This window comes from Palaemon carinicauda, chromosome 2 (genome assembly GCF_036898095.1).
Source record: "Palaemon carinicauda isolate YSFRI2023 chromosome 2, ASM3689809v2, whole genome shotgun sequence".
Taxonomy (NCBI): domain Eukaryota; kingdom Metazoa; phylum Arthropoda; class Malacostraca; order Decapoda; family Palaemonidae; genus Palaemon; species Palaemon carinicauda.
This window is the reverse complement of record NC_090726.1, coordinates 105,813,017-105,827,009: the sequence shown is the minus strand read 5'-3', so window position 1 is coordinate 105,827,009 and position 13,993 is coordinate 105,813,017.

Below are 13,993 nucleotides of genomic sequence, written 5' to 3'. Positions count from 1 at the left end.
GATGTCTCGCCAGGTAAATCCTCGGACAGCTAGGTAGCGTCAGGTTCCGATATCTTTTATGGCCTCTCATGGCATGGTTGGTTTCGACCTGGCCTTTCATTAGAAGGGGCTAGCGTTCGATCCCAAGTATGAGGTAGAAATTTATTTCTATTTGAACACGATGTTGTGTTGATATTTATCCATATCGACTCATTTGGGGTAATTTGAATGAATTACTACCAATTGTGTCACGTGGTGGGCCGGGATATCGGGTAAAACTCGCTGGTAAGAGACTGATGTCTCGCCAGGTAAATCCTCGGACAGCTAGGTAGCGTCAGGTTCCGATATCTTTTATGGCCTCTCGTGGCATGGTTGGTTTCGACCTGGACTTTCATTAGAAGGGGCTAGCGTTCGATCCCAAGTATGAGGTAGAAATTTATTTCTATTTGAACACGAGTTTGTGTTGATAAAATATATATATATATATATATATATATATATATATATATATATATATATATATATATATATCTATATACAGTGATACCTCGGTAGTCGAACGACTCTATACTCGAACAATTCGGAGTTCGACCAAAATTTTCGAGAAATTTTTGCTGCGGTGCTCGACCAAAAATTCGGTACTCGACCAGCCGAACACGTGACGACCGCATGGGCTTTGTGATGATCGCGCCATCTCGGCCACTCTCGCTTGTTCGGGAAGCATCAGTTCTCTCGAGAGCGTCACTCAGACAACGCGCGATCAGCATTCGTTGTGATTTAGTGATTTTCAGTGCTTTTAATTGCTTTTTTAGCTTTCATAATGAGTCCCAAGAAAGTAATGAGTGTTAAGGGGAAGGAGAAGAGGAAAACAGTGCGAACAACGATCGAGTTGAAGAAGGAAATTATAGCGAAATATGAGAATGGTGTACGAGTGTCCGATTTAGCGGTAGAATACGGAATGGCGAAGTCGACCATTTCTACGTTTTTAAAGCATAAAGAAATGATTAAGAAGGCGAATGTTGCAACGGGAGTTACGGCGGTAACTAAGCAAAGGCCACAAGTGATTGAGGAGATGGAAAAGTTGCTTTTAATATTTATTAAAGAAAAACAGTTGGCCGGGGAAAGTGTTAGTGAAGCGTTCATTTGTGAAAAAGCGTTGCATATCTATGAAGAATTAGTGAAGAAAAGTCCGAGTACCAGTGAAAGTGATTCATTTACATTTAAAGCGAGCAGGGGTTGGTTTGAAAAGTTTCGTAATAGAACAGGTATTCATCGTGTTACTAGGCATGGGGAGGCAGCTAGTTCGGATCAAATTGCAGCCGATAAATACGTGGGGGAATTCGATCGGTACATAAATGAACAAAATTTGATCGCACAACAAGTCTTTAATTGTGATGAGACTGGGTTATTTTGGAAGAAAATGCCAGCCAATACGTACATTACCAAGGACGAGACGAAGATGCCAGGTCACAAGCCAATGAAAGATAGGCTAACATTGTTGCTGTGTGCAAATGCAAGTGGCGATTGCAAGATCAAACCCTTGTTAGTGTACCACTCGGACAACCCCCGGGTGTTCAAACGAAATAATATTTGTAAAAGTGCACTACCAGTTATGTGGCGCTCGAACACTAAATCTTGGGTCACAAGACAATTCTTTACTGAGTGGATAAACGAAGTGTTTGCCCCCCAGGTTAAGGCTTACCTCATTGAAAAGAGCTTGCCAATGAAATGTCTTCTGGTTATGGACAATGCTCCTGCACATCCTCCAGGTCTCGAGGATGACTTGAAAGAAGAATACAGCTTTATCAAAATCAAATTCTTGCCCCCCAATACTACTCCCATACTCCAGCCCATGGACCAACAGGTCATTTCAAACTTCAAAAAACTCTATACCAAGGCCCTTTTCAGAAAGTGTTTTGAAGTGACCAGTGACACGAAGTTGACCCTAAAGGAATTCTGGAAGGAACACTTCAGCATCCTCAACTCTGTTAACATGATTGACCAAGCTTGGCGAGGTGTGACCTATAGGACATTGAACTCTGCCTGGCGTAAGCTGTGGCCATCATGTGTCACAGAGAGGGAGTTTGAAGGTTTCCAACCAGAGGCGGGTCCAAGCACTGCTACCCCTGTAATTTCTGATGACACTGATGTCGTTGAGGAAATTGTTGTCATGGGCAGGAGTTTGGGGCTTGAGGTCGACAAGGATGATATTGATGAGCTTGTAGAAAGCCATTCTACCGAGTTGACTGTGGAGGAATTGTTGCACCTGCAACAACAACAGCAGCAGGATCTGATTGTGGAGCAGGAATCTTCAGAAGAGGATGAGGTAAGGGAGGATGTTCCAAGTTCTCTCATCAATGAAATTTGTTCCAAGTGGGCAGATGTGCAGGCTTTTGCTGAAAAATACCACCCAGAAATTGCAGTAGCAAACCGGGCAGTGCATATGTTTAATGATAGTGTCATGTATCATTTTCGAAGAATACTGCAGAGGAGGAAGAAACAATTAACAATAGACCAGTTTTTCACAAAAGAAAAGAAAGCTGCTACATCAAAGCCTGTTTCTCCTCCAAAGAAGAGACAAAGAAGAGAAGAAACCCCTGAAATAGATCTGCCCACCCTTTCATTGGAGAGAGAAACAACTCCTGAAGGAGAACTACCCCGCCACATCATGGAAGGGGACTCTCCTTCCAAGCAGTAACCTCCCCCTTCCATCCTCTCCACATCCATCCCTGTATGCCATCGAACCGCTGCTCAAAGGTATGTTCACTACAGTACAGAAAATGGTTTAAAATTGTTTTATTTTAGTACAGTAAATGGTTTAAAATTGTTTTATAGGATTTTCTGACCAATTTCATACACATTTAGATAATTATTGTTGTTTAGGTACACGTTTTATTAATATTTTGGGCCTGTTCGAGTGCTTGGGAACGGAATAGAATATATACCATTATTTCTTATGGGGAAAAAAAATTCGGTACTCGAACAAATCGGAGGTCGAACACGGATCTCGAACGGATTATGGTCGAGTACCGAGGTATCACTGTATATATATATATATATATACATATATATATATATACATATATATATATATAAACATATATACATTTATATATATATACATATATATATATATATATATATACATATATACATATAAATATATATATACAAATATACATTTATATATATACATATATACATTTATATATATATATATACATATATATATACATATATACAGTGGAACCTCTACACACGAACGTATCTACATCCAAATTTTCCAACATCCGAAGTAAAATTCGAGCAAATTTTTTACTCTACACCCGAATTTTATTTCGACACACGAAGTAAGCAATTTCGTCGTACCGGTTGTATCCGAATTTTTCGACACGCGAAGTACAATTCGAACACGTTCCTACTCTACACCCGAATGTTTTTTTCGACACCCGAAGTAAACAATACTCGTACGCGTAGTCGGTGCTCATAGCGCCTGAAGTGTTTTTTATTTCCGCCGATAGAAGGCAGCACTTCGACCTCGGAGGGACCCTCAATTAGCGCCGCTCGGGTCAGTCCTCTGTTCTCGTCGGCTTCTTGCGGTTGTGCCCTGTGCGTTCTGCTATTAACTGTGTTTTAATCGTGATTTTTTACATGCATCCTTTAACGGTAATTTACGTAAAGTATGGGTCCTAAAAGGCTTAGTTTTGCAAGTGGTAGCGGTAGTGGTGAGAAAAGGAAGAAGGAAATGCTTTCTTTAGACGTAAAGCAGGAACTTGCTAAACAGTATGGCCGTAATATGTCGACGATCTCGACAATCCTTAAACAGAAGGAAGCTATTAAAGCAGTGAAACCTTCTAAGGGGATCACCATAATTTCAAAACGCCATAGCCCTATCATAGAAGAGATGGAACGACTTCTGCTAGTGTGGATCAAGGACAGAGAGATCGTTGGCGACACCATCACCGAGACCATCATCTGCGAGAAGGCGCACGCCATCTTTACGGACTTGAAGGAGGAGAGCTCTGGGGGTGATGCTGGGGAGAGTTCAACCGAGCCTTCCTCAGATGATTTCAAGGCATCTCGTGGCTGGTTTGAGAAATTTAAGAAACGGTCCGGGATTCATTCAGTTATTCGCCACGGAGAGGCTGCTAGTGCGGACGCAAAGGCTGCAGCTGACTTTGTCAAGAACTTCGAAAGGATCGTGCTGGAAGAAGGCTACGTAGAGCAGCAAGTGTTTAATTGTGATGAAACCGGGCTGTTTTGGAAGAAGATGCCCAGTCGAACCTACATCACCGCCGAAGAGAAGAAATTGCCTGGGCATAAGCCAATGAAGGATCGGTTGACTCTTGCCCTATGTGCCAACGCTAGCGGGGACTTTAAAGTCAAGCCCTTACTGGTTTACCATTCCGAGAACCCTAGGGCCTTTAAGGCACACAACGTCGATAAGGACCAGCTTCATGTTTTCTGGCGATCCAACTCGAAGGCCTGGGTCACTAGGCAGTTCTTTGTGCAATGGGTTAAACAAGTTTTCGGCCTTTCTGTGAAGAAGTATCTTCATGAACAGAAATTGAACAGAAGGCAGCTATTAAAGCAGATAAACCATCGAAGGGGATCACCATTATTACAAGACATCATAGCAATACCCTGGAAGAGATAGAATGCCTTTCGTTGATAGGGATAAAGGACATAGAGATTGTTGGCAACGATCATTTGTGAGAAGGGCCAGCGTGATGAACAGAAGGAAAGAAAAAAGTGAAGCAAAGAAAACCAAGATACCATTAACAAGCTCTTTTAAAAAAGTCTTCTCTCTTTTTTCGTTTCTCTCTAAACATAGCATTAACATGTTCTTTAAATAGAATCTCTCTCTCTCTCTCTCTCTCTCTCTCTCTCTCTCTCTCTCTCTCTCTCTCTCTCGTTCTTCTTCGCTGTTATAGTGTTAGAGACTTCTATTATTTTTTTCTGAGAGAGAGAGAGAGAGAGAGAGAGAGAGAGAGAGAGAGAGAGAGAGAGAGAGAGAGAGAGAGAGATTAAACAAAAATGTGTTTACAGTACATATGATTTTTAACAGTGTCAACGAGTTGAAAAACAATTAAATGTAACTAAGAAAGTAATAACAGCTAATCTGAATTCCTTTATTAACTAAAACAAATATTGATACAAACACACTCGTGTGCGTATGCACAAACACACACACACAGGTGCAAGAATTGCTACGCAATAAGAGACAGACGGTAGGGGAGGAGGTAGAGATGGTGACTGCGATAACGTACCGTAACTCGTCACTGAAAGTGATGAAAATTAAAAATCAAAAGAAAAAAAATGTAAAAAATATGAAATACAAAAATAAAAAAATAAATAAATAAGCTAAGTTAGATTAAAGTTTCCAGTGTAAGTTACGGTACGTTATCGCAGTCACCATCTCTAGCTCCTCTCCGATCATGTCTCCTCCTGCGTGTGTGTGTGTTTGCGCATACGCACGCGAGTGTGCTTGTATCAATATTTGTTTTAGTTAATAAAGGAATTCAGATTCACTGATATTGTTTTTTTAGTTACATTTAATTGTCTTTCAACTCGTTGAAGCTGTTAAAAATCATATGTACACAACACATTTTTGTTTAATCTCTCTCTCTCTCTCTCTCTCTCTCTCTCTCAGAAAAAATTAATAGATGTCTCTAACACTAACAGTGAAGAAGAACAAGAGAGAGAGAGAGAGAGAGAGAGAGAGAGAGAGAGAGAGAGAGAGAGAGAGAGAGAGAGAGAGAGAGAGAGAGAATTTATTTAAAGAACAAGTTAACACCATGTCTACCTTCTCGCCGATCGTCCGTCTCCTCCTGGCGTAGCAAATCCTACACCTGCGCTGCCCTGTCTCTAAGGTAAAGTGATAATAAAACACATTTTTTATTTACAGTATTATTTCTCTATAATTATCTTTTTTACATGTTTCTTTCATTTTATGCAGTTATGTTATTGTTATGTGTAATTATATGTAGTAATTTATTAAGGAGTTAATATAGGTTTTTGGGGTGTGGAACGAATTATACAAATTACAGTGTATTCTTATGGGAATATTTGCTCTAACATACGATTGTTTTAACATATGAAGCAGTTTCTGGAACGAATTAAGATTGTATGTAGAGGTACCACTGTAGTAGAAATCGCACCATGGCAGCTACTTCACGGATTACAAGGGCAAAACTGATAATCAGGTACAGTATTCAATTATTCACAGAAGGACCCAAATAATTCTTTAAATTGAAGTTCTAGTAACAAGAGCCAGGAGACCAAGCCTTCAGTTAGAAGTGAATCGTTGAGTGAAAAGTGTCTTCATTGCTCAAAAAATGGACATAAGGAGGAAAATTATTGGTTCAAATATCCTGAGAAACAGCCCAAACCCAAGAATGTAAATCACACGTTTTGCAATAAACATGCACCTCACAGAGATGGTGTTGAAATAATTGTAAAAGGAAACATTAATAATAAACATAGTTCTGATATCTTATTAGATTCTGGAGCTAGAATTTCCTCAATAAATGCTAAATTTTGCCCAAAAAATACAGAGACTGGAGGACAGATGACTGTATCATCTTTGAAAAATGAAAGTGACATTGGAACATACTCTGTGGTGAATGTACGAAGACACTTCAACCTTCAATAGTCATTGAGGGTGTAGTGGTTTCTTGATCCTCATGATGCTACCGTCACAGTAATACATCCTACAGCTAGTGATAAAACTTCAGTTCCTGCTCAACCGCACCCATTTAAGGTACCTGCTGTGAGTTCTCCCTCCGTTCTGCATCAGATATATTGGGTACTGTCTCTATTCCTAACCCTTCTGCATCAGGTGACGTCTTTAGTCCTTACCCTTCGGTTTCCGATAAAGCTGAAGATCCGTGAACCATCAACGAAGGCAGAGAACCTGCTCCTCAGGGTACAAATTTTAACCTATCTAGTTCCTTTATTCTTTATCAGATCAGTAAATTCTTTTGATTGCTTCACTAATTCATTATTTGCTCTGCTAATTATACCTGTCCATGAAGTGTCCCCCTTTAATACAGAAGATCTAAGATTTGTGCATTAGGGAAACTTAAGGGACATGAAACCAGCAAAATAGTCTAGAACTCCTTTCTATAGTGCATCATCCAGGTGTTCAATTACCAACTTCCCCTATACTTTCTGTAACCTCATTTCCTTCACTGTAGCATTCATCAGGCAAATAAAATATCATCGCAGATAGCCTTAGTTCACGTTGTAGCGATTTGTCATACTTATCTTGAGAGTGTTTCTTAATCAAGAAAAGAAAAGGTTCCAGCTGTTACATTATCTATTTTGCAATTGGGATATTTTATAATATATTATATTTTGACCTAATAAGGTAACTGTTTTTCTTTAATAGATGAGATTTAACACAGTTCAACTGTATCTGACGCTGGGTGCTGATAGAAGACTTCCATTTTTCACAAAAAGATAAGTAAATGTTCAAGTCCATCTAGACTCATTCTATAAGTCAATAAAAATGATATATTAAAATGTTATTTTCATAATAAAATAAATTTTTGAATATACTTACCCGCTGGTTATATAAGAATGGCTAAAGTCTCCTGACGCCCCGGAAGAAATTTCAAAATCTCGCGCGCAGTTATCGTAGATATGCCAGGTGTACACTAGCGCCCTCGCGGTACAACAGGTAGAACTATACCCACAAGCCTCAGATCTTCCATGCCTCATAGTCTCTAGAGGGGAGGAGGGCGGGTTTTTAACTTATATAACCAGCGGGTAAGTATGTTCAAAAATTTGTTTTATTATGAAAATATCATTTTTAAATATAAAACTTACCCACTGGTTATATAAGAATGGCTGATTGACACCACTTGGTGGCGGGACAGAGACAGCTACATATTCGGAAATTCACTTAAGCATTACATAAATAACTTAGGAGGTTCTCACCTGATAAGGAAGCTGACAGCAATGATACTCTGCCTCATTTTGTCTGCTATCCTTAGGAGATCCAGCGATCCACTCAGGGGCCTGATGATCCCTAGGAGCTGTCAAACAGTACAACCACCTATAACATGACAGGACCTCAACTAATACCCTGGTTCCGGGTGCACTCTAGGAACAAATTGACCACCTGACCAAACAAAAGATTGCGGAAGACTGACGACCAATCTCCACAAACAACCATAACTTTACGAGTTCCAAGAGATAGAAAAGGGGTATTAGGAAAAAGGGAACGTAGTGGTAGATCACTCACCTACTATCGCATTCGCTGCCACGAATGGACCCAACGTATAACAGTCCTCATAGAGAGTCTGAACATGTTTCAAATAATGAGATGCGAATACGGACTTACTCCTCCAAAAGGTCGTATCCATCAAACTTTGCAGAGAACGATTCTGTTTGAAAGCCACTGAAGTAGCTACCGCTCTGACTTCATGTGTCTTCACTTTGAGAAGCCTCTGATCCGCCTCATCACACTGGGCGTGAGCTTCTCGAATTAACAGTCTAATGAAAAATGATAAGGCATTCTTTTACATGGGCAGTGAGGGTTTTCGGACTGCACACCACAGAGCGTCTGAGTCGCCTCTCAGACTCTTCGTTCTCTCCACATATAACCGTAATGCTCTTACTGGACAGAGCATCTTCTCCAACTCATCTACCACCACATCATAAAGATTAGGAATCTCGAATGATTTGGGCCAAGAGCGAGTAGGATTCTCATTCTTGGCCAAAAACCCTAATTGTAAGGAACAAATGGCTTTTCCATCCCGAAAACCAATGTTCCTGCTTAAGGCGTGAACTTCACTTACTCTTTTAGCAGTGGCTAGACTAACCAGAAACAAAGTTTTCAAGGTTAGATCCTTAAAAGAAGCCGAGTGCAAAGGCTCAAACCTGTCACTCATGAGGAATTTAAGCACAACATCCAAATTCCAGGCAAGAGACACTGATTGTCTTTTCTTGGTGGTATCAAAAGACTTAAGCAGGTCTTGCAGATCCTTATTATTGGAGAGGTCTAAGTTCCTGTGCCTAAAAACTGTAGCCAACATACTTCTGTAACCTTTAATTGTAGAGGACGAGAAGTTATGTTTATTTCTAAGGTCTAGGAAGAAATCCGCTATCTGAGACAGAGAGGTACTGGATGAAGAAATCGCGTTAGTCCTACACCACTCTCTGAACAACTCCCACTTGGACTGATACACCTTGATGGTGGAAGACCTCCTTGCTCTCGCAATAGCCTTTGTCTGCCTTCTTCGAAAAGCCTCTAGCTCTAACGAGTTTTTCGATAGTCTGAAGGCAGTCAGACGTAGAGCTCGGAGGTTTAGGTGGTTTCGAGCCAAGTGAGGTTGTCTGAGAAGATCTGGTCTTAAGGGGAGGCTTCTCGGGAGATCTACCATCTATTCTAGTAGCTCTGGAAACCAGCTCCTTGACGGCCACAACAGAGCTATCAGTATCATCCTGGTTTCTTCGTGGGATACGAACTTCTGTATCACTTTGTAAAGAATGTTGAACGGGGAGAATGCATAAACCTCCATGTGCGACCAATTCATTAGAAAAGCGTCTATGTGTATGGCTTCGGGATCCGGTACTGGTGAGCAGTAACACTCCAGTCTCTTTGTCTTTGCGGTTACAAAGAGATCCACAAGAGGACGACCCCATAATCGCCAAAGACTTTTGCAGACGTCTTGGTGTAAAATCCATTCTGTGGGGAGAATCTGACCCCTCCTGCTAAGTCTGTCTGCACTCACATTGTTGACTCCCTGAATAAACCGAGTCAAAAGAGTCACTTTCCTTTCCTCTGCCCATATGAGAAGAGGTCTTGCTATCTCGTACATAGTCCATGAGTGGGTTCCGCCTTGCTTTGTTATATAGGCTAGAGCTGTAGCGCTGTCCGCATTGATTTGGACAACTTTGCCCCTGATATGCTTCTCGAAGCCTTTGAGAGCCAGATGTATTGCTAAAAGCTCCTTTTGATTTATGTGGAGAGTTGTTTGCTCCACTGTCCACGTTCCCGAGAGCTCCTTCTTCCCCAATGTTGCCCCCAACCCCGAGTTTGAGGCGTCGGAACATAACACGATGTCTGGGCTCTTATGATGTAAAGACAAGCCTTCCTTCAGTCTGTGTTCGCTGTTCCACCACTGAAGATGTGACTTTATAGAGTCCGTGATGGGAATGCTTTCCCTGTCGAGACTGTCCCCTTTTTTCCAATGTCGATTGAGATGAAACTGAAGGGGGCATAAATGCAACCTCCCAAGAGTCACGAACTTCTCTAATGATGAGAGTGTCCCCAAAAGACTCATCCATTCCCTCACGGAACTGAGTTCTTTCTTCAGAAAAGCTTGGATTTTTTGGAGAGCTGACTGTATCCTCACAGGCGACGGAAAAGCCCGAAAACTTCAACTGTGAATCTCCATCCCCAAATAAAGAATCTCCTGGGATGGAGTCAGTTCCTTGGTTAATTCCAGTGTCATTCTTAGGTCCTTCAAACAGCAATCGGCTGAGGAGGCTCTTATCAGCCAGTCGTCCAGGTACAGGGAGGCCCCGATTCTCCTCGAATGCAACATGCTTGCTACATTCAGCATGATCTTGGTGAATAATAGAGGAGCCGTGCTGAGACCGAAACATGGGCTCTGAATTGAAAGACCTTGTTTCCGTCCATGAATCTCAGATAATGTCTGCAGCTGGGATGTATTGGAATATGGAAATAGGCGTCTTGAAGGTCTATTGAGACCATCCATTCGCCCTTCCTTACCGCCGCAAGAACCGTCTTCTGAGTCTCCATCGTAAACGTCGTGTTCTGGACGTAACCATTTAGAACACTTAAGTCCAGAACTGGTCTCCATTCCCCCGAACTCTTGGGAACTAAGAAAAGTTGGTTGTAAAACCTCTGAGATGTTAAATCTTGTACTTCCTCTATTGCTCGTTTCTCTAGTAATAGAGACATCTGAAGTCGCATGACTTGCTTCTTCGGTCCCTTCCTGTATTTGGGCGAAAGATCCACCGGATCTGTGACTAATGGAGGAATTGATAGGAATGGGATCTTGTAACCCTCCTTTAACACTTGGACGGACCAGGGGTCCGCTCCATTCCTCTCCCAGGCCTTCCAGAAGTAATTCAGCCTGGCACCTACTGCTGTCTGAAGGATAGGGCAGTCAGACTCTACCTCGGCCGGTCTTGGTTCCTCTGCTCCTAGGTTTTCTCCCGTCTGGTTTGAAAGAACCCCTTCCGGTAGGTTTACCACGAAAGGACTGAGAAGGTCGTACCCCAGAAGAACTTTCCTTAGGTTTACAAGATGAAAAAGCAGAAGGTAAAACTTTCATGGCTGTATTGGCCACCAAGTCATGAGTGGCCTTCTGGGTGAGAGCAGTGGCAACTTCCCCTACCAATTCTTGTAGAAATAGAGTAGCTGACAAAGGAGCGAATAGTAGCTCCGATTTCTGGTAAGGCGAAACTCCCGACGAGAGAAAGGAACATATAGCAGCCCTCTTCTTAATAATTCCAGCTGCGAACAGAGCAGCTAACTCATTAGAGCCATCCCTTACACCTTTGTCCATACAGGACATCAAATGAATAAGGCTACTAGTATCTGTGCCTTTCTTTTCAGAGACCCTCTTGCTTAAGGCTCCCAAAGACCAGTCTAGATAATTTAGGACCTCAAAGGCCCTGAACAAACCCTTTAGTAAATGGTCAAACTCTGGCAATGACCACCATACCTTTGTTTTTCTTAAGGCCAGACGACGAGAAGAATCCACCAAACTCGAGAAATCTCCCTGGCCAGAAGAAGGAAATCCCAAGCCCAGCACTTCACCAGTCTCGTACCAAACACTGGATTTAGAGGCCAATCTTGCGGGCGGAAAAGCAAAGGCCGTTTTGCCAATAGATCTCTTTGAATCCGTCCAGGAACCCACTAACTTCAAGGCTCGTTTAGAAGAGCGTGAAACTACCATCTTAGTATAAACAGGCACTTTGGATGTTTTCCCCAAGATAAATTCCGATGGAGGAGAACGAGGGGTCACAAGGGTAAAATGTTCAGGAAAAAGGTCTGTGAGAACTAACATCAATTTCCTACGATCAACAGCATGTTGATAATGTTTGTCTTCTTCATTCTCAGACACGGCTTCTAATGGTTCGTCCACGTCAGAATTCTCTTCAAGTTCATCTTCTGGCAGTGCAGCAACTGCTGCAGCCTGAACCAAAGGATCAAAGTCTGAATGAGACCGCTTGCCATGATCAATAATTGTTTCCAACTGAAGCGGAGAGGTCGAGGTTGACTGGTGTGTGACGCCATGGGTGGGTTGACGCTCGACGTCAATGGTTAACTGCCGTGTGTCGTCACGTGGACGCCTAGCGTCCGCTTGCTGTTGAATGGAACGACGCTTGGTGTCAGGAGTCAACTGCCGAATTTCGCCGCGTGGACGCCTAGCGTCCGCTTGCTGTTGACACCAACGCTCTATGCCGTCATGAGTAGACTGATGATGGTCGTCCCGTGGACGCCTAGTACTTGCTGTTGACGCTGACGCTTCATAGCATCAAAAGTCGACTGCTGAGAGTCGTCACAGTGACGCATTGCGTCCACTTACTGACGCTGGCGCTCCTCGTCTCGTTCGGAAGTCGATTTTTGTTTGGCAATAACTCTCTGACGTGACTCATCTAAATCAATCTGCTGTTGAACACTGCGAATGAGAGCCCGCCTGTGCAATAACACGTCAGCACTAGAGACCACAGGCCGCCTGTGCGACAACTGGTCTGACATCTGACGCCCAACCGCACTGCCAACCGCAGGTTAAAAAGACTGCATGAACGACGAGAGTTGTTGTTTCATGTCCAAAAGCATAAACCACCTAGGATCGTTAGTCTGTAACATATTCGACTCCTTTTCTAAGGGGATATCAATATCACTATCACCACGCTTTTCGGGTGACGACAGCCAGTCTGAAGGAAGTGGCGGAGCATGAATAGTATCACCAGCAACAGGCAAAAACTCTTAATCAGACTGTAAGTCATTGAAACATACACCATGGTCGGAGCGTTTCGCAAGCGTGCAAGCATCGAGAGAATGGAAACGCTCCGGCGTATCCCAAGTACTACAGCCTGGTCGTGGAGGTGATTCGTGACACTGACTAACCGCGTGCGATCTTTTGAGCGGTCTGGAAGCGTGACGCCAGTTTTCACTACCCGAACCTTCATTGGAGGACGGTGATAACGTACCAACCTCATCTTTCCTACGATGAGGGTGAACGACCTGTGCTACGGCATCAGGAACGTTCGAGGGGACGTCTGCACGATTGACGACGCTTCTCGTTCCCTTTTGCCGTCCGACATTACTTCTCCCATGGGTTCGATAGCTCGAAAGAGGTTGTAAGCTGGGCGAACGACAAGATCGCGAAGACGCACCCTCCACAACACTGAACACATTCGAACCACTTTTCACATTTCCGACAGTCACGATTTTTCAGTACCTTGATTTCGGATAAAATCTGATTTCTATCCGCCGCTAAAGACTCAACCTTTTCACCGAGAGCTTGAATAGCAGTAAACATGTCCTTCAAAGAAGGTTCCTTCGGTTGCTGATCTACCACTACGGAAGAAGGAATTGGATCACTAACATTAGACAAGGTTATATCAACAGAGCGTGATGAACTATGCCTAACCCTGTCCCTCTCTAATCTCCTAACATAACGTTCATATGTTACCCTTTCATTTTCTGTTAATGAAAAACATTCATTACACCAATCTCCAAAAGAACATGGTTTTCCCCTACATTTAATGCAAACATTGTGTGGGTCAATAGAACCTTTAGGGAGTCGAGTACGACACCCTTCACTAACACACTTACAAATTACAGGGGAGGGGTCGGCCATATTGAAAAGTTAAGAGAAAGACCGACAACATAATAACAAAGATTAAATTAATAAATATAACCCCAAACAAAAAGATTTCAAGAATAAATGAAACAGAAAACAATTAAGCGATAGCCCAAACTCAAAAAACGTTGTACATCACCAAATAACGTCCTAAC